Below are 22,902 nucleotides of genomic sequence, written 5' to 3'. Positions count from 1 at the left end.
AAGTAGGGTGACACGGCTCACAGCTCCTTGGACGTGAACGGGCTGACCACAGCTGAGAGCAGCTCTTGGATTCTCACAGTGGAACCAGAAGGGTAGAAAGGTCCCGCCTTGCCTTTCCCACTTCCTGCAGTAACTAGTCCAAGGTCCTACTTTTAGTGGGTAAAATTATTATCTGGGATAATGCAAATGAGAAATGATGTGGTGTCTTTGAGAAGTGCGAACTTTGGAAATTTTTGGAAATATTAATCCTTTGACATTTATATGTCCTATAAAGATCTTCTCCGAGTTCACAACTTGTTTTTTACCCTGTTTAGATACCTTTTCCAAACTTTTAAACTTTTTATTGTAGAGAACTTGAAATATAAACAAACCCAGAAAGAATGGTACAATATCAGCAAGAAATAAAGATGTAAAATTGAGGAAGTGTAAGAAATAAATCTATAAAATTGATGGAGTATGGTAAAAATCCTTAGTTCTCAATTTGAAATTGGATTATCAGTGTAAACTCATATGTGTTTTTTTTATAAATATTTTTTAGCTTTGCTATAGAAAATGGCTAGAAATAACTACAAACCCAAAAGTAATGAGTTTTCTAGGACCCAGATTGGGATCTGTACAAACCATTTTTACTAAATGGTCCCAGGGCTTCTTGGGGAAGTGGCTGACTTCAAGTCTAGGCAGGAAACGCATAAGACGAGCTTGGACCTTCTTACACAAGGAGGCGTGGGTGCCGTGCTGTCAAACGCTGTGGGGTCACGTCCAAAGACCGGGAACCAGCATGAATAGGCTCCCGTTTGCCAAAGACAGGACAGGTTGACCATCAGTAAGCGTAATAATTGGAATATATTTTAAACACACTACATATGTTTAAATCTATGAGTTCTTAATGATACAAAATGGCTCTTCGATCCCTTGGGATGTTGCTAGGAAATAAAGTAAAATGGTGAAAACCAGGGTTGTCCCAGACCACTTGGGATGCGTGGATACCCTCTTAAATACACATCAATCAGTCACAATGTATGTACTTTATTTGGACCAGATTCAAACAAACTGGAAAAAAACAAAAACAACCTGGAACATGCAAACATCGAATACTTGATGATATAGCTAATTACTGTTAAATTTTTGGATGTGATAATGATATTGTGATTATCTTTAAAAGAGAAAGTTCCTATATTTAATAGAAACAATGATTTTTTACTTACAAAGTATTATTAATGAGATATGTTTCAGCATAAGATGGGGGAAGTAGTGAGTATAAATGAAGCAAGACTGGCCATGAGTTGATGATTTTCAAAGCTTACTGAGCGCACAGCGTAATGAGTACATAGCTGATATCACACTACCCTTTCTGTTTTTGTTTACATTTCAAATTTTCTATAATAAAAAGTTTAAAAGTTGGAAAAATATACCATAAACACAGTATAAAACAACTTTCAAACTGGGAGAAGATATTTGCAGTGTATATAATTGGCAAATGATTAATATGCAGAACATCTAATGGACTTATACTAATAAAACTGTAAACAACCCAGTAGGAAAATGGGCAAAAGACATGGACAGGCTATTCAGAGAAAAAGAAGAAAGAATGTTTAATATGCATTTGAAAATATATTTATCTTCATTTTTTTTTAAAGATTGGCACCTGAGCTAACATCTATTGCCAATCTTTTCTTTTTCTTCTTCTTCTTCTTCTCCCCAAGGCTCCCCAGTACATAGTTGTATATTCTAGTTGTAGGTCCTTCTGGTTCTGCTCTGTGGGACGCTGCCTCAGCATGGCTTGATGAGTGACGCCATGTCTGCGCCGAGAATCTGAACCAGCAAAACCTCAGGCGGCTGAAGTGGAGCGTGCAAACTTACCCGCTCGGCCATGGGGCCAGCCCATCTTCATTATTAACCAGAGAAATACAAAATCAAAAATAAAATAAGGTACAATTTCAAACTCAGCAGATTGACAAAACTTAAAAGCTTTGATCATGGTGTTGGCTAGAATGAAAACTCGTACACATTGCAGGTATGGGAGGCAAATTTATAGAGATATTTGGAAAAAATTTGGCATAAACTAATATAAATCAGCACAGGTATAATTTCAGAACAAGCAAATACTCTCAAAGGTATGTGCCCCAGGGAAGATATTGCACATGTGACCGGGAAACATCTAGAGTGATGTTCAGAGGAGCCTTGTTACAGGCGCATAGACAGAAGATTGGAAAAACACGTTATATTCATATGATGTCATTCCATGGAAGTGCTGATGGATCATAGCTTCATTAATCAACAAGGATAATCCTATGAACAGAAGGCTTTGCCTGGGGAGCAAGTCACTAGGAATGAAAATAGAATGATTCCGTACATATACACTGTGAAATTAATGAACTATCTTAATGACATTTAGTGTGGCTGTGCCCAGTTGTGCAAGCAGTGCAGGACAGGTTGCAGAGAGACCGAAGCAAAGATCTGGAGCAGCTACGAGACATAAGATTTATTGGGACTTACATACGGGGAGTGTCCGGGACAGCTGGCTGGATGGGGTTGTGCACTGCTACTGCGGGCAGGGAGGAGCTTGCTTACATAGGCCGGGGGCACAAAGGCTATGTGCTTGCCAAGAGGGGCCATGCCTGGTATGGCCAGCGTCCCCAGGAACGGTTCACGTGGAAGGGCTCTGTGTTCCTTTGTGATGTTCTTTGAGTGATAAGTTGACATCCGGGCTGGCCAGGCCCCGGATCCTTACAAATCCCAGCAGCTGGGTGCCCTGCCCAGAAGTTTGGCGTCCTGCCCATGAGGGGCCAGAGGGGCACAGGCTCTTAAAGGGCAGTTATTGCTGAGTAAGCATGACCCTGCACATACTTATAGACATATATGCCAACAACTTTAAAATGGAAAGCAAGGAGAATGGTTACAACAATCAAGATAGCGATTCATTTTGGAGAAGCGTTTTTTGGTTTAATGCGTTCAGAGAAAGATAGATGGGCTTCAAATATAGGAATAGATTCCCATTTTTTACAAGCCGAGTGGTGGTTTTAGTAAGGTTAATCCTATTTAATATAATAATTATTATTATTCTTTAACATATTCATTTCCCAAATTAAAAAGGTAAAAAGGGAAACAAAGATCCCTTGAATTTATTTTGGACCATTTGCAAGGTAGGTTTTTCCACATGGATGCCAATTGTTCCCCCATATTTGCCAAGTGATTTACCATGCCTCCGCCGTCACACACCAAGTCCACACCGACAGCTGGATCAGCTTCTTGGCTCTCTCTTCTGATCCATCGGTCTAACCATATAGGCCTACAGGAAAACCGCATGGTCTTACTTATTATAACGGGATGTTATATTTGATACTTATTAAGCCAAGCTCTTCTTATTTTTTTCTTCTTTTCACTCTCTCCATTCCTTACTATCTTCTTTTCTTCATTTTTCTTCTTTTTTCAATTTTCATTGTTACTTTGGCTCTTCTTTAATATTAATTTTAAGATCTGATTGTAAATTTCTAGTGATAACCCTGTTGAATTTTGATTGTTGATTAATTTGGATAATAATTGGTATTTTGGGGATTCTGTCTCTTCCTATCCATGAACACCTTGCCGTTTATTTGGGACTTCAATTGTGTTTTTATTAAGTTCTCCATTTAAGTTTGCGCATATTTGTCCTAGGTACCCCATAGGTTTTTCTGCCACTATGAATGGCAGCATTTTTAAAATTGCATTGTCTATTAGGTCTTATACAGCCATCTTGCTGAACAAATTTTATTCCTACAGATTTCTCATGCATATTGTTAGATGTTATATTTAGAGAATCCTATGATGGGAAATAATTAAAAATGTGAAATTTCCTTTCCAGTAGATTTCGGTTTTTTCCCTGTTTTAGTATACTTTTAGAAACTCCCTTACAATATTGAATGGTAAAATTTAATATCAGCACCCTGGTCTTGCTAATGACTTTAAAAGGAATGTTTCTATTTCTTTACCTGTAAAAGTAATGTTGTCTAAGGACATGTTTGCAGGTACATTTCGCCGCTTAAAGAAGTTGTCTTTATCTGGATTCCTAAAGCATGTTATCATAAGTGATTACCCAACATTCTAGATTACATTCTTCTGCATATATTGATATAATCAGATTTTCTTTTAATATGGTAATATGGTCACTTCCGTGGATAGATCTCGTGATGCTGAACTTGCCTTGCATTACTGGGATAATTTTTTCTTTATTATGTAGTGTTACTGTTAAATCATTATTGAATTTTATTTTCTGATATTTATTAAGGGGATGTTTCTCAATGTCCACAATAAAACTGCTATACAATTTTCTCTTATTGAACTGTATTTACTCTGTTTGGTATTATGATTATACTAGTCTGATGAAATGAGTTGAGCATCTTTCCATATTTAAAAATTATTTTTATTATTTATTTTTAAGAGTTTTAATATTTTTATTATTATTTAGGGATTGTTCATTCACAGTCTTTAAAATCTTCTACAGAATGGTCTGATCCTACGCTTTTTGTTCAGAAGGATTTCACTGTTCATTCATTTGCTTTAATGACTTGGTTTATTCAGGCTTTTTGTCTTCTTCACTCACTTCAAAAGTGACTGACACACTTAAACAGCTTGATCTAATGAACATATACAACATTGTGTCCCACAAAAGGAGAATTCGTATCTTCTTCTAGCACTCAAAGAATGACCATAAATTAGGTTGAACAGCTAACAAATTACACCAAACAGATATATAACAGGTCATACTCTCTAGGCTAAATATAATGACATAAGATACTACTAATAAAAGGATGGTCTAGAAAAATGGCGTATCTACTTTGAACATGTTAAATTCTATTCTACATGATTTTTGGATTATGAAGGATGTCAAAGTTGGACTTATAAATATACAGGGACAAATTTTCTGCGAAAATTTGTGTATTGGAGCTATATAACCTGAATTCAGCTTCCAAACTATTAGTTTTATAAACTCTGGAAGTAAATAACTCCACATATGCAAGTGTCTTCTTTGTTAAAATGGGGATAAGAAGTCCTAATGTCATGTAGAACTGAAAATAACGCATTTGCGGGTTGAATTTGAAGCACACCATAAAACTATATTTCTCATATTAACATATTAGAAAGAGCACAGGACATCACAAAATCAGTATTCTCAAGAGACACGGTGGCCTGACATAAAGCTTTATATAGTTAGTCTGAAAAGTTTTTCCTTATATGTAGAGCAGTGGCTCTTCTGGTAATAGAACAGTCTAGAGACACACGAGAACTTTGCCCACAAGCATGTAATAAGCCACGTCTAAAGGAACCTTCTTTTAAATGCATAACTGAGTTTACAAAATAGTGTGGGACATCCACAGGGGGCTAAAATGAAGAGGGAGCCGAAACCAGGAAGCGCAGGTTCCTCTTGGGTTATTTCCTGATAACAGGAGCCTGGGAACATGGATCTTAGCTACACAGACAAGAGACAATCTCATGCATCCACACAAGGCAGAAAGGAGGAACGAGGACTCCTACATAAGGCCCATGAGGATCGGTATCTTTAGTAAAAATGTGAGCTAGGAAAATCTGGAAAAGGAAGTCAGCAATGAAATTACTCTGTTACTTCCTTGGCTCCTTCTGGGGAACAAAATCTTGCTTTCATGTCAGTTGGGAGTTCAAATTTATCCCATGTGCAGAGTCCAGAAAAATCTAAACAAAAGATTAATCTGAAAATTCCCCACATTGGTGCCATATAATAGGAGGAAGAAAATTAAAATCCCCTCTGGATAAATACATCTCAACTAGGATGTTCAGTTTTCCAGTGTACTAAGATTGCCAAATATAGGCCCATAATCTAAAGTGAAAATGCTAAGAAGAGCCATCATAAACTAAAGTGGAATTATATTTCCATGGATATCAGATATCAGATATTCATAGAGAAAATTATTTTTTAAATGTTTAAATATATACAAAAGTTCATCAAATATGACCAAAATATGTTTTAAAAAAACAAACTCAGGAACAAAAAAATAAAATAAATGTAATACACTATTAAAGGATGCGTGAAATAGCAGTTTACACACAGGTGAAGAGAGAATTAGTGAACTAGAATATTAGACTGAAGAAACTATTCAGGATGTAGTTTAGAGAACAAAGAGATGAAAAATACGAAGATTAAGGGACATAGAGAATAAAATAATAAGGTTTAACACACATGGAATTGGAATTTCACAAGTAGTGAGTGGAGGAAAGGAAAACAAGTATTTGAAGAGATAAAGACATAGCTCTTTCCCAGAAAGGAAAATTACATGGATTGAGGCTTAATAAAACACATTATGTATCAATATAAACGTAGAAATGCTATCCACATGCAGATACATTTTAATGAAAATATAGAATACTTAAAAGTAATACAAGAAATTAAAACTAGCCAGGAGTGGAGAGAATTTCCCTAAAAAGGAGTAATATCCAGAATGACAACATAATTCTCAAAATCAACAGTGTAAACCAAAAGACAATAATAATTTCTTCAAAGTGCTGAAAGAATATATCAGCACACATAGCACTGTGTATCTTGCAAAAATATCTTTCAAGAAAGAGTACAACATGAAGACATTTTTAGACAAAAAATGGACAATGGGGGCCGGCCCCGTGGCCAAGTGGTTAAGTTCGGGTGCACCACTTCAGTGGCCCAGGGTTTCGCCAGTTTGGATCCCGGGTGCAGACATGGCCCCACTCATCAGGCCATGATGAGGCGGTGTCCCACATACCACAACCAGAGGCACTCACAGCTGGAATATGCAACTAGGTACTTGGGGGCTTTGGGGAGAAGAAAAAAAGAAGATTGGCAACAGTTGTTAGCCTGGGTGCCAATCTTTAAAAAAAAAAAAGGGACAATGTACCTCTAATAGAACTTCACTAAAAGAATTTTCAAAGAATGTAATGCTGGAAGAAAGAAAATAATCCCAGAATAAAGGTCTGAGATGCAAAAAGAAGTGGAAAACCAAGAAATTCATACAAATAAAAATTAATCTAATGGATATGGATATAGGGGAAATTCTCGACAATGTACTTGCTAGCCATGTATATATATCGAGATTACTCTGTTATGACAGAAAATTTGTAATCCCATATTAACCAATTTTTTTCAGAGAGAAAATTCTGTGAAACACAAAATTGTTCTGAGAGTGAAAATTTTATTCTTAAGATATTTCTATTGCTGTTTTGTTAAATGCTGACCTTTCCTCTTCCGTATGCTTTGCATAGTTTTTATTATTTGTTTCTCAGCCCTGATTAGCACCAAAGGGCTGACTGTGGCATAGCCATTGGCCCTAAGCATATGGATACATACCAGGATTGGGTCGTTTGTCCATGTCAGGCCTACGGAAGACGAAATGATGAAGTCCACACAATATGAGACCACAAAACAAATCACTAGCAGCAGAATCATCTGAGCCATCCTTATTTCTGGGGAGTTTCTTGGAGAGAGGCTTTTGCTGTGAAGATGCTGGGACCGCTGCTTATGTCTGGAAGAGAAGTATCATGTCTCCACCCGACAGGACCATAAGCCCCATGACGAAGAGATCCCTGAATGCCATCAGTGTGAAAAACAGGCCCCTGTGGATGTAGCTCATGGGTGAAAAGGAACAGCGCTCAGTGAGGACCAGAAGACTAGCCTGGGTCTCACTGGGCGCGCCCACAGTGTAGAGGAGCAGGTTGCTACAGATGACACGTTCAGGACCCATGAGAAGGGAAATAAACATAGGATGGGATTTGGAGATTTAGGTTTGAATTTAGCCAGCCTGGAGCTGCTGGGGCTGCTGGCGATGGCCTGAAGCACACTCAAGAGGCGGGCGGTACAAATGGAGAGAACCCTCAGTACCTTGTTAAGGAAGACAATCGCCTTACATTTGAAGTCACTCTGAATACCCTGTGCCCCCCAAATGTCCGTAGACACCAAGAAGCCCATGGTGAGGAGCATCATTATATGTATTATAGCCAAGTGAGTGATGGGAGGTCAGTGAGCTTGGGCGTGGGTCCCACAAGGAAAATTGACATGTGGAGGAAAAGGAGAAAGGTGTTTGCTGAGATCCCAAAGCCAACTTGGGGATAAAAGGCACTTTTTATGGCAATATAACTGGAATATTTGTTCATCTCCATGGGAACGTTAAAGCAAATAATATATTTCTGGAAAGAAAAATGAGATTCTGACAACAGCAGTGTTTTCATTGACGTGCTTGCATCACACTTTTCAATCTCTGGAATCACCACTTTAGCTAAAATAATTCTATATAATTATGACTTGCTCTTATTCAGCATTTAAATTTCAACTCAACATCATTCATTCCTCCAAGGAAATCACTTTTGTGTACTCCCTTTGCCTCCCAGTGGCCCTCACATCACGCCCTGCTCTGTGAGCCTGTGGCGCCAACGCTTTCCTTTATGGCGCACGTCACCCGGTTTAATGGGGAGCTTTTGTTTACTCTTCTGTCTCCTCTGCAAATTCCTCACGAGCAGAGATGCTGTCTTATTTGTATTTGGATCCACAGTATTTGGCACACTGCTGCATTCCTAAGAGTTGTCCACTAAAGCCTGTCGATGTCGATTTTTGGTGAGTGGAAATAAGAATCTTCCAGTTAATCCCAACAAGACCATTCTCAGGATTTATTTATAGAAGTGCAGAATCCAGGAGGGGTTTCATGGTTCGTACCCTAGATCCACATGGCCTTTGTTTAAACCTAGATTCCACCCCTTCCAGCTGGGTGAGCACTGTCAACTCACTTACATACTTTTGTCTCAGTTAACATCAGGAGTGAAAGGGGGACAGTAACAGTCCTTCTATCATAGCGTAGGTGGAGGATGCGTGAGTAAATATGAAAAGCATTTAGAAAATGCCTCATATATGAGGCGTTATAGAAGTGTTGATTATCAATTTATTATTTATCACCACCTAACTTTGGCTTGAGAGAGTTAACGTAGTATATTAAGGATTTCACAGCTGAGAAGAAATGACTACCATAACATCGGCCTCCTTTGACAAACTGATCCTCGCACCCCGGCAGTATTCTAGCTTTTTTTATTTTCCAGCGTCCCCAGAATATAGCTCTGGATGTTTCCCCCATTCACAACCCACTCCAGGAAAATGGAGATATCCGACAGGGTCTCCTTCTCAATGACCAGTAGTAAGAAATGCCACATTTAATGTTCACCTTTTCTCAGACCTGTGGGTTAGAGACAATGCCTCCACCACTGAATGGCGCCGGGCGTGCTTTACTGAAGATGTTTCCTGCAGGGTGTTCACTCACCCTCAGGAGAGGGAACCTATGCCTTCGAGTCCCCTGTAATTGATCTTTAATATTTACCCAGAGTTCTGTGGGACATGTTAGGAATCACAGTGAAGGGTCATGACCTGAATTCAGGCCTTTTACTCAATTTCTTTAATATAATCTATGCCTTAGCATTTTTGATCTTTATAACACTGTGAAAGTGATCATATTTCCCCTCAGAATCTCCCTGTGAACAGCCAAAATGATAGAATAACAACTCTGAAAATCTAGTATAACTCTCTAGTTTTATCAATATACATTTCTAAGGGAAATCAGAGATATTGAGACCATGTCCTGGACATAACGCTCATGAAATCAATGCCCAAACCATTGAGAGAAATAAAGACACAAGTGGCACAGCCAAGGGAGGCCAAACATGCCCTCCGTGCAAGATATAGATGCCACGTGACTAGGATGAGAACACGACACACCTTCGGATTAAACAAATGAAGCTGAATCCAGTGAAAGGTGGAGCTGACATTCTTCCTTGCTACTGCAATATTTACTACCCAAGGCATTTATATGTGTCTGGTGAAGAAGTAGGAGGACAGAAAATGGTACTGCAGAGTTGGGAGATGGGAAAACCAGAGGAACTCTATCATAAATATGATGTGAAATTTAGCTGGAAACCCAAACATCAAGTCTGGAGATGTTTTTGTAGCAAAGAACGAGTGGGACTTTTTACCAGACAACTTGCCAATTGTTTTGCATCTCAGCAGAGGGAACAGGTCACACACATTCTCACAGCAAGTGCAACGCAGCAGCCAGTTTCCAGGAGAACCAAGTATTTAAGATCACGGTCCAGGCATTGTAACAGGACCAGTCAAATTCGACCTGGCACATTCTGCTTCGTAACTGCAGCCGGCACACACATCACCAACAAGGAGAGAGGATATTCTGCCATGAATAAGTTTAAGAACATCTAGAAGTTTTCCCAGTCATGGGGCCACTATTTGAATGATACCAGGACGTCCTTTACCTAAGCTGTTTCTTACAGCGCATTCACTCAAGCCCTGAAAGACACTTAGCTGTTCAGGAGTGGTAGCCCACGCCTTCGCGTCTCCGCCAATAAATCTGTCCACGTTTGCCCACATTATGTTGTTAGATATTTGTGATCCAGGAAAGGAAGAGTCTCCATTATGATGACACTGTCATCACTTTCTTCTCCTTCAAAAGCACTTAATTACTGGACAACAGATTTAACTTACCCTATAGATACACCCCAAATTTGAAATTTGTGATAATTCAATGAATGGATTAAAATTTTACTTGGCAAATATTTTGGGAGGAAAGTTCTCAATGAGAACATCATCATTTGAAATTTGGGAGGAAGGAGCAGTGAAAAATCCTTTAGAAGATAAGATATTGTTGATCAAAATATAAAATATTTTCTCTAAATTATTATGAACTTCTTTTACTTATCACAGAAAATTCAGTGAAACTACAACGAAGAAATTTCTCGTCTTTAGTTCTAGAGGCTTTAGTAAATTTAATATAATAAAATATTCTAAAATGATAGCTGGAATTAAATTCTATATCCTCTCCTCCATGATTATGTTAGTAAAGAATAACTCTAATGTTACTTGATTGGCTGAGAGAAGATGGTCATTCCAGGTGTATGTCAGACAGCAAGGAAAAAATGTTCTCTAATGTAAGGAGAGGTAAATTGTAGCCAGATAATGGCCGCGGTGGTGATCCACAATGATATCACTCTGCCAAGCCAGGAAAATACCATGCCTTATTTTATCACAAATTTACATTTATTCTACTATTTTAGTGTCTCCTTACATCCCTAGAATGTTTTTAAAAGTATAAAATGTGCCTAAATTTAAAAGAATACATATGTGATAGTGAGAAGGAAGACTAAGTCATTCTGATATACTGTAGCCAACTATATTTTAAAGGAATGCAACGCCATTTTCATGTAAATATATACTACACATTTTATTTGAAATTATACTAAAAATAAGATTATATTAAATAGAATTTTTAGTATTTCAGGTATATCTTTGAGCTTGTGAATTACCAAAACAGGATATAAACAAATTTGTCATAGAAATGAATGTAAACCTAGGAATCGCTGGCTTTTTGAAATATTTTTACTTACGTGAGTCTTTATTCAAGAAAAATCACTCGTTTAAGATATGAGTCATTAAATAATAATGCTATGAAAGTGCAAGGAAGTTCTGCAGCACGTTCAAAATAAATGTCTGTGTTCTGGTTATGATTTAGTAAAAGTCAGGACTTAAACTGCCTTCTTCCCCACCTGCCGGGGAGCCTGCTCCGCCTCCTGGCCCACAGCCTCTGCCACTGAGATTTTCCAAATCTGAGCAGTCGAGACACTTTCCCAGCTGGATCTTTGCGGGGAGTCGGCGTATCTGAGTTCAGGCTACAAGATCTGATTGTATAGACAAGACGCCTTTAGCTCATCTCTTGGTAGACCAGTAATTTTGCCATTGCATCTAAAGTCTGACAACACCTGTCTTCTCACAGGGCAAAGGCAGTCCCCAGAGGAGAAGACGGATACTCCTTTCATTCTCAGGAAATGGTAAACAAGCAACATCTGGATGAAAACCTTTTAGGGTGTAGTTCTTAATTTCCAAAGCCAAATGAGCCTGGGTTGTTCATCAGGTGTCAATCATGGCAAACAAATCTAAGGCCCCTCCCACTGATGCAAAATTGCTGGGGCCTGGTGTAAAAGACAATGAAGTCTACAAAGCCACGTAATGTTACACGCAAATGAAAACCCATTTAAAATATGTCTCTTAGCTCTGTCTACTGAAAATAGCTAAAAGCAATGGCACCCTAATATCAGTGGATGGACCTCACAGCCAGGTTTGGGTTTCTAAATGCTGTGGTTCTGAGCAGGAAAATTGCAGATTGAATCGGGATGTCCTGTGCCAAAAAGAAAAAAAGAAACCAGTCAAAGACGACTTGGGTTGTTTCAAAGGGACGTGAAGGTAGATTAAAAGGGCCCCCACAGGCCCAATCTTAGGAGAATTGGAATATCCTAAGGAAAAATGACTGTAATTTATGGAATCAACATTAATGTATATTTTTTGAAGTTCAAATTAAAATAATTTCCATAAAAAGACATGAAAGAAAGGAAATTAATTGGCCATATTACATATGAATATTAAACCAACTCTTTCTATTTAAGATTAGTAATTAAAGGAAAATATTAGATATTTATTTTACCTTTCCAAAGCAAAATGTACCTCAGGATAACCAGATACCTCTAGTCATTGTTATCAAGGGAAAGCTCTTAAAAATCAGTGCCATCTAGTGACCCACACGGCAATCCCTAAGGAAAGAATTGCTTCAGCTTAGGGGCTAAAATGGAGGCTAACACCATGAGCTGAAATGTGCAGGGGAAGCTGGGGAGCCATGGCTCTCAGGCATCACCAGGCGCATGACCGGATGGCTGCAGCGGGAAACACACAGCCCTGGAATGGATGGGTCTGGCTGCCACCACCTTTCAGATCAATCCTAGTGCCAGAGACTGTGGGGCAACCAGACATTACGTGGCTCCTCATGTGATGTGGAACAGCATATACAGCTACCATGAAGTGTTCTTGCTGAAAGAGTTTGACTTGAATCTAATTAAGGCTTTATATACAGCCTTAATTATCTTATCTTCTTCCTGAAGGTAGAGGAGATTAATTATAGTAATTAGCCGATGTATTTTTATTATTAAAGGAAAAAGCCATTATGGAAACTACATCAGCCAAATCAGTTCTTTGAGATGATTTTACCAGCTGCTAGCGACTCTGTTTGGCCAAGAAGAGACTTCAGATGTCAGTCACCCGATACTCCTTCCCCGCCAGCTTAGTAATAGCGAAAGGGGGCATCCTGCCTGCTAGCTTTGGCTGAAACAATTAAGGGGCACTAATGACTAGCCCTTGTCAGGTGCCTACCCCTGACTAGATACTATTGTGAGGACAAAGCGGAACTCGGTTGGCCAGAATTTATTCACAGGCCTTTATCTCTGCTTCTGCTAAGTTAGTGTCAGCCACAGTCAAAACCCAGAAATGGTTTGCCCAAAGCAAAAAGGGTTATGCTATTAGAAAAATGAAGACATACTATTCGGCAGAGAAAAGCACCAAATATCTACTGCTCCAACTCTGCTCAACTACTCTGTTTCATAATAAAATTAGCACAAAATATTTAACTAATGTGTACCGGCTGACCGCTTTACATGAATTCTCTTGCTGAATTCCCACAAAAGCTTTGCCAGGTAAGAGAAAGTCTTCTCCTTTCATGTGTAACGCAGTGGAAGTGAGATGGACTATTTTGCAAACCGTCAGATCATTTTCTCGAAAGGATGGAGTTAAATCACTTTGGAGCGTATTTCTTTACTATTTTAGAAATCATCAGTTATGGAAATGTGAGTTAAGAAGCCACTCTTGTTCGGTGGAAGAGGGTATCAAAAACCTGTGGGCACTGAAACAGCCTGTCCCCTCCCCGAGGCCTTTGGTTCACTATCTCCATAAAGAGAGTGCAAATTGCAAAAATGGGTTTGGTTGACCTGCTGGAAGGAAAAGGCCACCGAGACCTCAAAGGCAAACACACTAAAAAGGAGGCAGAGTCTGCGCAGGTGACTAAGGCTCAATACCAAGTCACCGTGTGCATCAGGCGAGCTGGTCCTAGCATAGTGTGGCTGAGGCTGGGTGCTCCCCTGGACCTGTTTATTTCTTTGTTTTAATTACTAGGCTTAAATTTTTTATTGAGATATAACATTAGTTTCAGGTGTGCAATGTAATAATCCAATTTATGTATATATTTTGAAACGATTACCACCATAAATCTAGTTAACATCCGTCACCATAATAGCTACCAATTTTTTTTCTTGTGATGAGAACTTTTAAGATCTACTCTCGTAGCAACTTTCAAATATACAATACAGTATTATTAATATGGTCACCATGCTGTCCATTACATCCCCAGGACTTATTTATTTTATAACTAGAAGTTTTTACCTTTTGACCACCTTCACCCATTTGGTCCACCCCCCACCCCCCACTTCCGGCAATCACCAATCTGTTCTCTATGAGTTTGGGGTTGCTTTTTTTTCAGATTCCACATATAAGTGAGATCATATGGTATTTGTCTTTCTCTGTCTGACTTATTTCACTTAGCATAATACCCTCAAGTTCTATCCAAGACGTTGTAAATGGCCAGATCTCCTTCTTTTTTATGACTGAGTAATATTCCACACATATATACACCAAAATGTCTTCATTTATTCATCCATCCATGGGCACTTAGGCTGTTTCCATGTCTTGGCTCTCGTAAATAACACTGCAGTGAACATGGGGGTGCAGATATCTTTTGAGTTAGTGTTTTATTTTGCTTTGGGTAAATACCCCAGATCATGTGGCAGTTCTGTTTTTAATCTTTTGAGGAACCTCCATACTGTTTTCCATAGTGGCTGCACCAGTTTGCATTCCCACCAATGGTGCACAAAGCTTCTCTTTTCTCCACATCCTTGCCAACAATTGTTATTTTTTGTCTTTTTGATAACAGCCATTCTAACAGGTGTGAGGTGATATCTCATTGTGGTTTTGATTTGCAATTCCGTGATGTTGAGCACCTTTTCAGGTACCTGTTGGCCATGTGGATGTCTTCTTAGAAAAATGTCTATTCAGATCCTCTGCCATTTTAAAAAATGTACTTTTTTTGTTATTGAGTTGTAACAGTTCTTTATATATTTTGGAGATTACCCCTTTATGGGATACATGATTTGCAAATATTTTCTCGCATTTGGTAGGTTGCCTTTTCATCTTGTTGATGGTTTCCTCTGCTGGGCAGAAGCTTTTTAGTGGGATGTAGTCCCACTTGTTTATTTTTGCTTTTGGTGTCAGATTAAAAAAATCATCGCCATGTCCCATGTCAAGGAGCTTACTGCCTATATTTTCTTCTAGGAGTTTTATGGTTTGAGATCTTACATTCAAATCTTTAATTTGTTTTGAGTTGATTTTTGTGTATGGTATAAGATAGGGGTCCAGTTTCATACTTTTGCACGTGGCTGTCCAGTTTTCCCAGCACCATTTGTTGAAGAGACTGTCCTTTCCCCATTGTATATTCTTGGCTCCTTTGTTGTAAAGTAATTATTATATATGCGTGGATTTAATTCTGGGCTTTTTATCCTGTTCCATTGATCTATGTCCCTTTTTATGCCAATACCATACTATTTTTTTTAAAAAGATTGGCACCTGAGCTAACATCTGTTGCCAATCTTCTTTTTTTCTCTTCCTCCTCCTTCTCTTCCTTCTTCTTTTCCTCCCCAAAGCCCCCCAGTACATAGTTGTATACTCTAGCTGCAGGTCCTTCTGGTTGTGCTATGTGAGATGCTGCCTCAGCACGGCCTGATGAGCGGTGCCATGCCCACACCCAGGATCTGAACTGGTGAAACCCTGGGCTGCCAAAGCAAAGCACATGAACTTAGCCACTCAGCCGTGGGGCCGGCCCCTACCATGCTGTTTTGATTACAATAGCTTTGTAAGATAGTTTGAAATCAGGGAGTGTGATGCCTCCAGCTTTGCTCTTCTAGCTCAAGATTGCTTTGGCTTTTTGCGGTCTTTTGTGGTTCCATACAAACTTTAGGATTGTTTGTTCTATTTCTGTGAAAAATGCCACTGGGATTTTGATAGGGATCACACTGAATCTGTAGATTGCTTTGTGTAGTGTGGACATTTTAACAATATTAATTCTTCCAATCCTTGGGCACAGAATATCTTCCCATTTCTTTGTGTCTTCGATTTCTCTCATCAATGTCTCACAGTTTTCAGTGTATAGGTCTTTCACCTCTTTGCTTAAATTTACTTCTAGGTATTTTATTCTTTTCGATGATATTGTAAATGGGATTGTTTCCTTAATTTCTCTTCTCTGATAGTTCATTTTTTAGTATATAGAAAAGCAACAGATTTTTGTATACTAATTTTGTATCTTACAACTTTACTGAATTCATTTATTAGTTAACACGGTTTTTGGGTGGAGTCTGAGGGTTTTCTCTATATAATATCATCTGCAAATAGAGACAGTTTTACTTCTTTCTTTCTGATTTGGATGCCTTTTCTTTCTTTTTTTTTTTTTTCTTTCTTTCTTTCTTTTTATTTTTTTTCTTTCTTTCTTTCTTTTTTTTTTTTTGGCCTACTTGCTCTGGCTAAAACTTCCAATACTGTGTTGAATCAAAGTGGCGAGAGTGGCCATCCTTGTCTTGTTCCTGATCTTAGAGGAAAAGCCTTCAGCTTTTCACTGTTGAATATGATGTTAGCTGTGGGTTTGTAATATATGGCCTTTAATATGTTGAGGTATGTTCCCTCTACACCCACTTTGTCAAGAGTTTTTATCATAAATAGATGTTGAATTTTGTCAAATGCTTTTTCTGCATCGATTGAGTTGATCATTTGATTTTTATCGTTCATTTTGTCAATGTCATATATCACATTGATTGATTTGCAGATGTTGAACCATCCCTGCATCTCTGGTCTTCTGCTCATGTCTTTGGCTTTGGTATAAGGATAATACTGGCCTCCTGGAATGAATTAAGTGGTGTGCCCTCCTCTTCTATTTTTTGGAAGAGTTTGAGAAAGATTGGTGTAAATTCTTCTTTAAATGTTTGGTAAAATTCCCCAGTGAAGCCATCTGGTCCTGGACTTTCCTTGGTTGGGAGGTTTTTGATGACTACTTCTATGTCTTTACTTGTTATAGGTCTGTCCAGATTTTCTATTTCTTCTTAAACTCAATTTTGGTAATTTGTGTGTTTCTAGGATTTTGTCCATTTAATCTAGGTTGTCTAATTTGTTGGCATACAATTGTTACTGGTATTTCATTATAGTCCTTTTTATCTCTGTAGAGGGGTGGTAATGTCCCCATTTCCACTTCTGATTTTAGTTATTTGCATCTTCTCTCTTTTTTTAAAAGTGAGTTTAGGTAAATGTTTGTCAAATTTGCTGATTTTTTCAAAGAATCAAATTTTAGTTTTGTTGCTTTTCTCTATTGTTTTTCTGTTCTCCATTTTGTTTATCACCACTCTAATCTGTATTATTTACTTCCTTCTGCTAGATTTGGGTTTGGTTTCCTTTTCTTTTTCAAATTCCTTAATGTGTACATTTAGGTTGTTAATTTGAGATGTATCTTCTTTTAAATGTAGTCTGTGTACTGCTGTCTGAATCCCCTAAGTTTTGTTTTCTTGTGTTTTCATTTTCATTCATCTCAAAGTATTTTCTGATATTCCTTGCGATTTCTTCTTTGACCCACTGGCTATTTAGGAGTGTGTTTAATTTCCACATATTTGTGAATTTTCTAGTTTTCCTTCTGTTATTGATTTCTAGCTTCATTCCATTATAGTAGGTAATGATACTTTGTATGATTTCAATCTTTTAAAATTTATTGAGACTTGTTTTGTGGCCTAATACATGCTGGAGCATGTTCCATGTGCACCTGAGGAGAACGTGTATCTGCTGTTGCTGGGTGGAGCACTGTGCGAATGTCTTCTGTTAGATCTAGCTGATTTATAGTGTTGTGCAAGTCCTTTATATCCTTATCCATTTTCTGGATGGATGTTCTATCCATTGTTGAAAACGCAGTACTGAGGTCTCCAACTCTTATTGTAGAATTGTCCATATGTCCCTTCAATTCTGTCAGTGTTTACTTCACATATTTTTTTGGCTCTGTTTTTTAGTGCATGTATATTTATGTGTTATATCTTTTTGATGAATGGATCCTTTTATCAATATACAATGTCCTTATTTATCTCTATTAATTTTCTGCTTAAAGACTTTTTTGTCTGACATTACTATAGCCACCTGGATCTCTTTTGGTTACTGTTTGCACAGAATCTCTTTTTCCATCATTGCACTTTCACCCTATTTGTGGGACTGAAGTGAGTCTTTTGTAAGTAGCATATGGTTGGATCATATTTTTAAAATCCATTATTCTAATCTTGGCCTTTTGATTGGAGAGTTTAATCCATTTACTTTTAAATTAATTACTGATAAGAAAGGACTTATTTCCGCCACTTTTCTATTGTTTTCTATATGTCTTACACCTTTTTTTTGTTTCTCATTTCCTCCACTACTGCCTCTTTTGTGTTTAATGATTTTTTTGGTAATGTTTGGTTTTGATTCTTTTCACATTTTCTTTCTATCTTTTAAAAAATATTTTCTTAGCAGTTACTATGGGGGTTACAATTAGCATCTTAAATTTAAACCAATCCAGTTTGAACTGATACCAACTTAGCTTCAACATCATACAAAAACTCTGTTCCTATGTAGGTTTCCCTTCCCCCTTTATGTTGTTATTGTCACAAATTTTACCTTTATATACTGTGTCCATTAACATAGACTTATCATTATTGTCTTATGCATTTGTCTTTTAAGCCATGTAGGAAATAAAAAGAGGAGTTACAAACCAAAATATAGAATACTTGCTTTTACATTTACCTGTAGGTTACCTTTACTGGAGGTCTTTATTCATATGGCTTTAAGACACTGTGTAGGGTCTTTTCATTTCAGCCTGAAGGACTCCCTTTAGCATTTCTTATAGGGCAGGTCTCCTAGTAATGGATTCCCTCAGCTTTTGTTTATCTGCAAATGTCTTGATTTCTCCTTCAAGGATGGCTTGAAGGATATAGGATCCTTGATTGACAGATTGTTGTTTCTTTCAGCACTTTAAGTAGTCATAACAATGGCTTCTGGCATGCATGTTTTTTTTTAATGAGAAATGAGCTGTTACTCTCATTGAAAATTCCCCATATGTGATGAGTTGCTTTTCTCTTGCTTCTTTCAGGATTCTTTCTTTGTTTTCGGCTTTTTTATGGTTTCATTATACTGTATCTCAGTGTGGATATATTTTAATTTATTCTACTCTGAGTGTGTTGAGCTCCTTAATGTGTATATTCATGTCTTCCATCAAACATGGGAAGTTTTTGGCCATTATTTTTTCACACATTCTTTCTGCTCCCTTCTTCATCTCTTCTCCTTCTTGGGCTCCCATTATGTGTACGTTAGTAAGCTTCGTGGTGTCCCACTGGGTTTGCAGGCTCTGCTCATTTTATTGATTATTTTTCCTTTCCTTCCCTCAGACTGAATATTTTCAACTGGCCTATGTTTGGTGGTTCTTCTGCCTATTCACATCTGCTATTGAAACCCTCTAGAGAAATTTTCATTTCAGTTATTGTACTTTTCAATCCGAAGTTTTGGGTTGGTTCCTTTTTATAATTTCTATCTCCTAATTGGCGTTCTCGTTCATTCTCTTGGTTTTCTTTAGTTCTTTGTTCATGATTTATTTAACTTTTTGAACATATTTAAAACACTTGATTTAAAGTCTTTGTCTAGTAAGTCTGATATCTGTGCTTTGTCATGGAGAGGTTTTAATTTTTTCTGTGAATGGGCCAGATTTTCTCACTTCTTTGTATAGTTCATGATTTTTGTTTAAAACTGGAAAGTTCGAATATTATGATGTATAACTCTGGAAATCAGATTCTTCCCACTCTGCGTGGATGTAACTGTTTGTTTAGTGACTTTTCTAAATTATTTTTTAAAGTCTGTATTCTTTGTCGTGTGTGGTCTCTGAAATCTCTGTTCCTTTATCTTGTGTTCAGGGAGTGTCTTTTAAATTTTTTTTATTGAGGTAACATTGACTTATAACACTGTATCAATTTGAGGTGTATGTCGTTATATTTTACCTTCTGTATAGACTATATCATCTTCCCCACAGGCAGTCTAGTTGCTGTCCTTCACCATACATGTGTCCTTTACCCCTTTAGGCCTCTTCTCACCATCCCCCTACCCTGGTCAGCACCAGTCTGTACTCTGTATCTATGTATTTTTTGTTTGTTTATCTCCCACATACGAGTGAAATCATATGGTATTTGCCTTTCTCTATCTGACTTAATTAGCATAAGACCCTCAAGGTCCATCCATGTTCTTGTAAATGATAAGATTTCATCTTTTTTATGGCTGAGTAGTATTCTATTGTATATATACCACATCTTTTTCTTCTAACACATTATTTTTATTTTTTATGTTATTGAAGTCACATTGGTTTGTAACATTACATAAATTTCATGTGTACATCATTATATATTGACTTCTGTATAGACTGCATCATGTTCACCCCTAAAAGTCTAGTTTCTATCTGTTACCGTACATGTGTGCCCCTTTACCCCTTTTGCTCTCCTCCCCATCCCCATCCCCTCTGGTAACTACCCATCAGTTCTCCATATCTATGTGTTTATTTTTTTGTTTACCTTCCATATATGAGTGAAGTCGTATGGTAATTGTCTTTCTCTGACTTATTTTGCTTAGTATAATACCCTCAGGGTCCATCCATGTTGTGGTAGATGGCATGATTTCATCTTTTTTATGGCTGAGTAGTATTCCACTGTATCTCTATACCACATCTTCTTTATCCATTCACCCTTGATGAGCACTTAGGTTGCTTCAGAGTCTTTACCATTGTGAATAAGGCTGCAGGGAACATAGGGGAGCATATATATTTTCAAATTAGTGTTTTCAAGTTCTTTGCATAAATACCCAGAAGTGGAATAGCTGGACTATACAGTATTTCCATTTTTATTTTCTTTAGAAATGTCCATACTGTTTTCTACAGTGGCTGTGCCAGTTTGCATTCCCATCAGAAGTGCATGAAGGTTCCCTTTTCTCCACATCCTCTCCAACACTTATGATTTTTTTTTTTTTTGATAACAGCCATTCTAACAGGTGTGAGGTGCTATCTCATTGTGGTTTTGATTTCCATTTCCCTGATGATTAGTGATATTGAACACCTTTTCATGAACCTGTTGACTGTCCATACATCTTCTTAGGAAAAATGTCTGTTCAGCTCCTCTGCCCCATCAAAAAATGTATATATACTTTTTGCTATTGAGTTGTAAGTGTTCTTTATATATTTTGGATATTAACCCCTTATCAGATACACGATGTGCAAATATTTTCTCCTGTTCAGTAGGTTGTCTTTTCATCTTGTTGATGGTTTCCTCTGCTGTGCAGAAGCTTTTTAATTTGATTTAGTCACACTTGTTTATTTTTGCTTTTGGTGTCAGATTTAAAAAACTATCACCATGCCCTACACCAAGGAGTTTACCACCTATGTTTTCTTCTAGGAGTTTCATGGTTTCAGGTCTTACATTCAAGTCTTCAATCCATTTTGAGTTAATCTTTGTGTATAATATAAGATAATAGTCTACTCTCATTCTTTTGCATGTGGCTGTCCAGTTTTCACAACACCATTTCTTGAAGAGACTTTCCGTTCTCCATTGTATGTTCTTGGCTCCCTTGTCAAAAATTAGCTGTCCATAAATGTGTGAGTTTGTTTCTGGGCCCTGAAATCTGTTCCATTGATCTTTGTGTCTGTTTTTCTGCCAGTATCATGCTGTTTTGATTCCTATAGGTTTATAGTATGTTTTGAAATAAGGGAATGTGATACCTCCAGCTTTGTTCTTTTTTCTCAGAAGTGCTTTGGCTATTTTGGGTCTTTTATTGTTCCATATAAATTTCCAGATTGTTTGTTTTATTTCTGTGAAAAATGTCATTGGGATTGCCTTGAACCTGTAAATTGCTTTAGGTAATATGGACATTTTAACTATGTTTATTCTTCCAATCCATGAGCATGGAATATCTTTGCATTTCTTTATGTCTTCCATTTATTTCAATAATGTCTTATAGTTTTCAGTGTATAGATCTTTCATCTCTTTGGTTAAATTTATCCCTAGGTATTTAATTCTTTTTATTGTGATTGTAAATGGGATTTTATTCTTGATTTCTCTTTCTGCTAGTTTCTTGTTAGAGTATAGAAATGCAACTGATTCTTGTACATTGATTTTGTACCATGAAACTTTACTCTATTTGTTAATTATTTCTAATAGTTTTTGGGTGGATTCTTTAGGGTTTTCTATATATAAAATCATGTCATCTGCAAACAGTGACAGTTTTACTTCTTCCTTTCCAATTTGGATACCTTTTATTTCTTTTTCTTTCCTAATTGCTCTGGCTAGGACTTCAATAGTATGTTGAATAAGAGTGGGGAGAGTGGGCATCCTTGTCTTGTGACTGTTCTTAGAGGAATAACTTTCAATGTTTCACCATTGAGTAGGGTGTTAGCTCTGGGCTTGTCATATATAGCCATTATTATGTTTAGGTATTTTCCTTCTATACCCATTTTATTGAGATTTTTAAATCATAAATGGACGCTTAATCTTGTCAAATGCTTTGTCTGCATCTATTGAGATGATTGTGTGATTTTTATTCTTCCTTTTCTCAAGGTGGTGTATCATGTTGATTGATTTTCAGATGTTGAACTATCCCTGCATCCTGGAATAAATCCCAGTTGATTGTGGTGTACGATCCTTTTAATACATTGTTGTATTCAATTTGCTAATATTTTGTTGAGAATTTTGCACCTATGTTCATCAGTGATATTTGCCTGTAATTTTCTTTTTTTGTGTTGTTTTTGTCTCATCTTGATATCAGGGTGATGTTGGCCTCATGAAATGAGTTTAGAGGCGTCCCATCCTCTTCAATTTTTTGAAACAGTTGAGAAGGATAGGTACTAAGTCTTATTTGTGGGGCTGGGCTGG

General features: G+C 37.4%; 1 long non-coding RNA gene across 1 annotated transcript in view; it reads right to left on the bottom strand.

Annotated features, from left to right (window-relative positions):
* Positions 1 to 1,010: 1,010 nt before the first annotated feature.
* Positions 1,011 to 22,902, bottom strand: part of LOC139075909 (uncharacterized) — a 155,062-nt gene continuing 133,170 nt past the window's right edge. The window contains exons 4-6 of the long non-coding RNA XR_011526831.1: positions 7,328 to 7,502; positions 3,199 to 3,289; positions 1,011 to 1,885 (exon numbers count right to left, since the gene is read on the bottom strand). This is a non-coding gene — a long non-coding RNA (uncharacterized lncRNA). The remainder of the gene's footprint in view (positions 1,886 to 3,198; positions 3,290 to 7,327; positions 7,503 to 22,902) is intronic.

This window comes from Equus przewalskii, chromosome 15, assembly GCF_037783145.1.
Source record: "Equus przewalskii isolate Varuska chromosome 15, EquPr2, whole genome shotgun sequence".
Lineage (NCBI taxonomy): Eukaryota > Metazoa > Chordata > Mammalia > Perissodactyla > Equidae > Equus > Equus przewalskii.
This window is presented reverse-complemented; position numbering and strand designations above follow the sequence as displayed.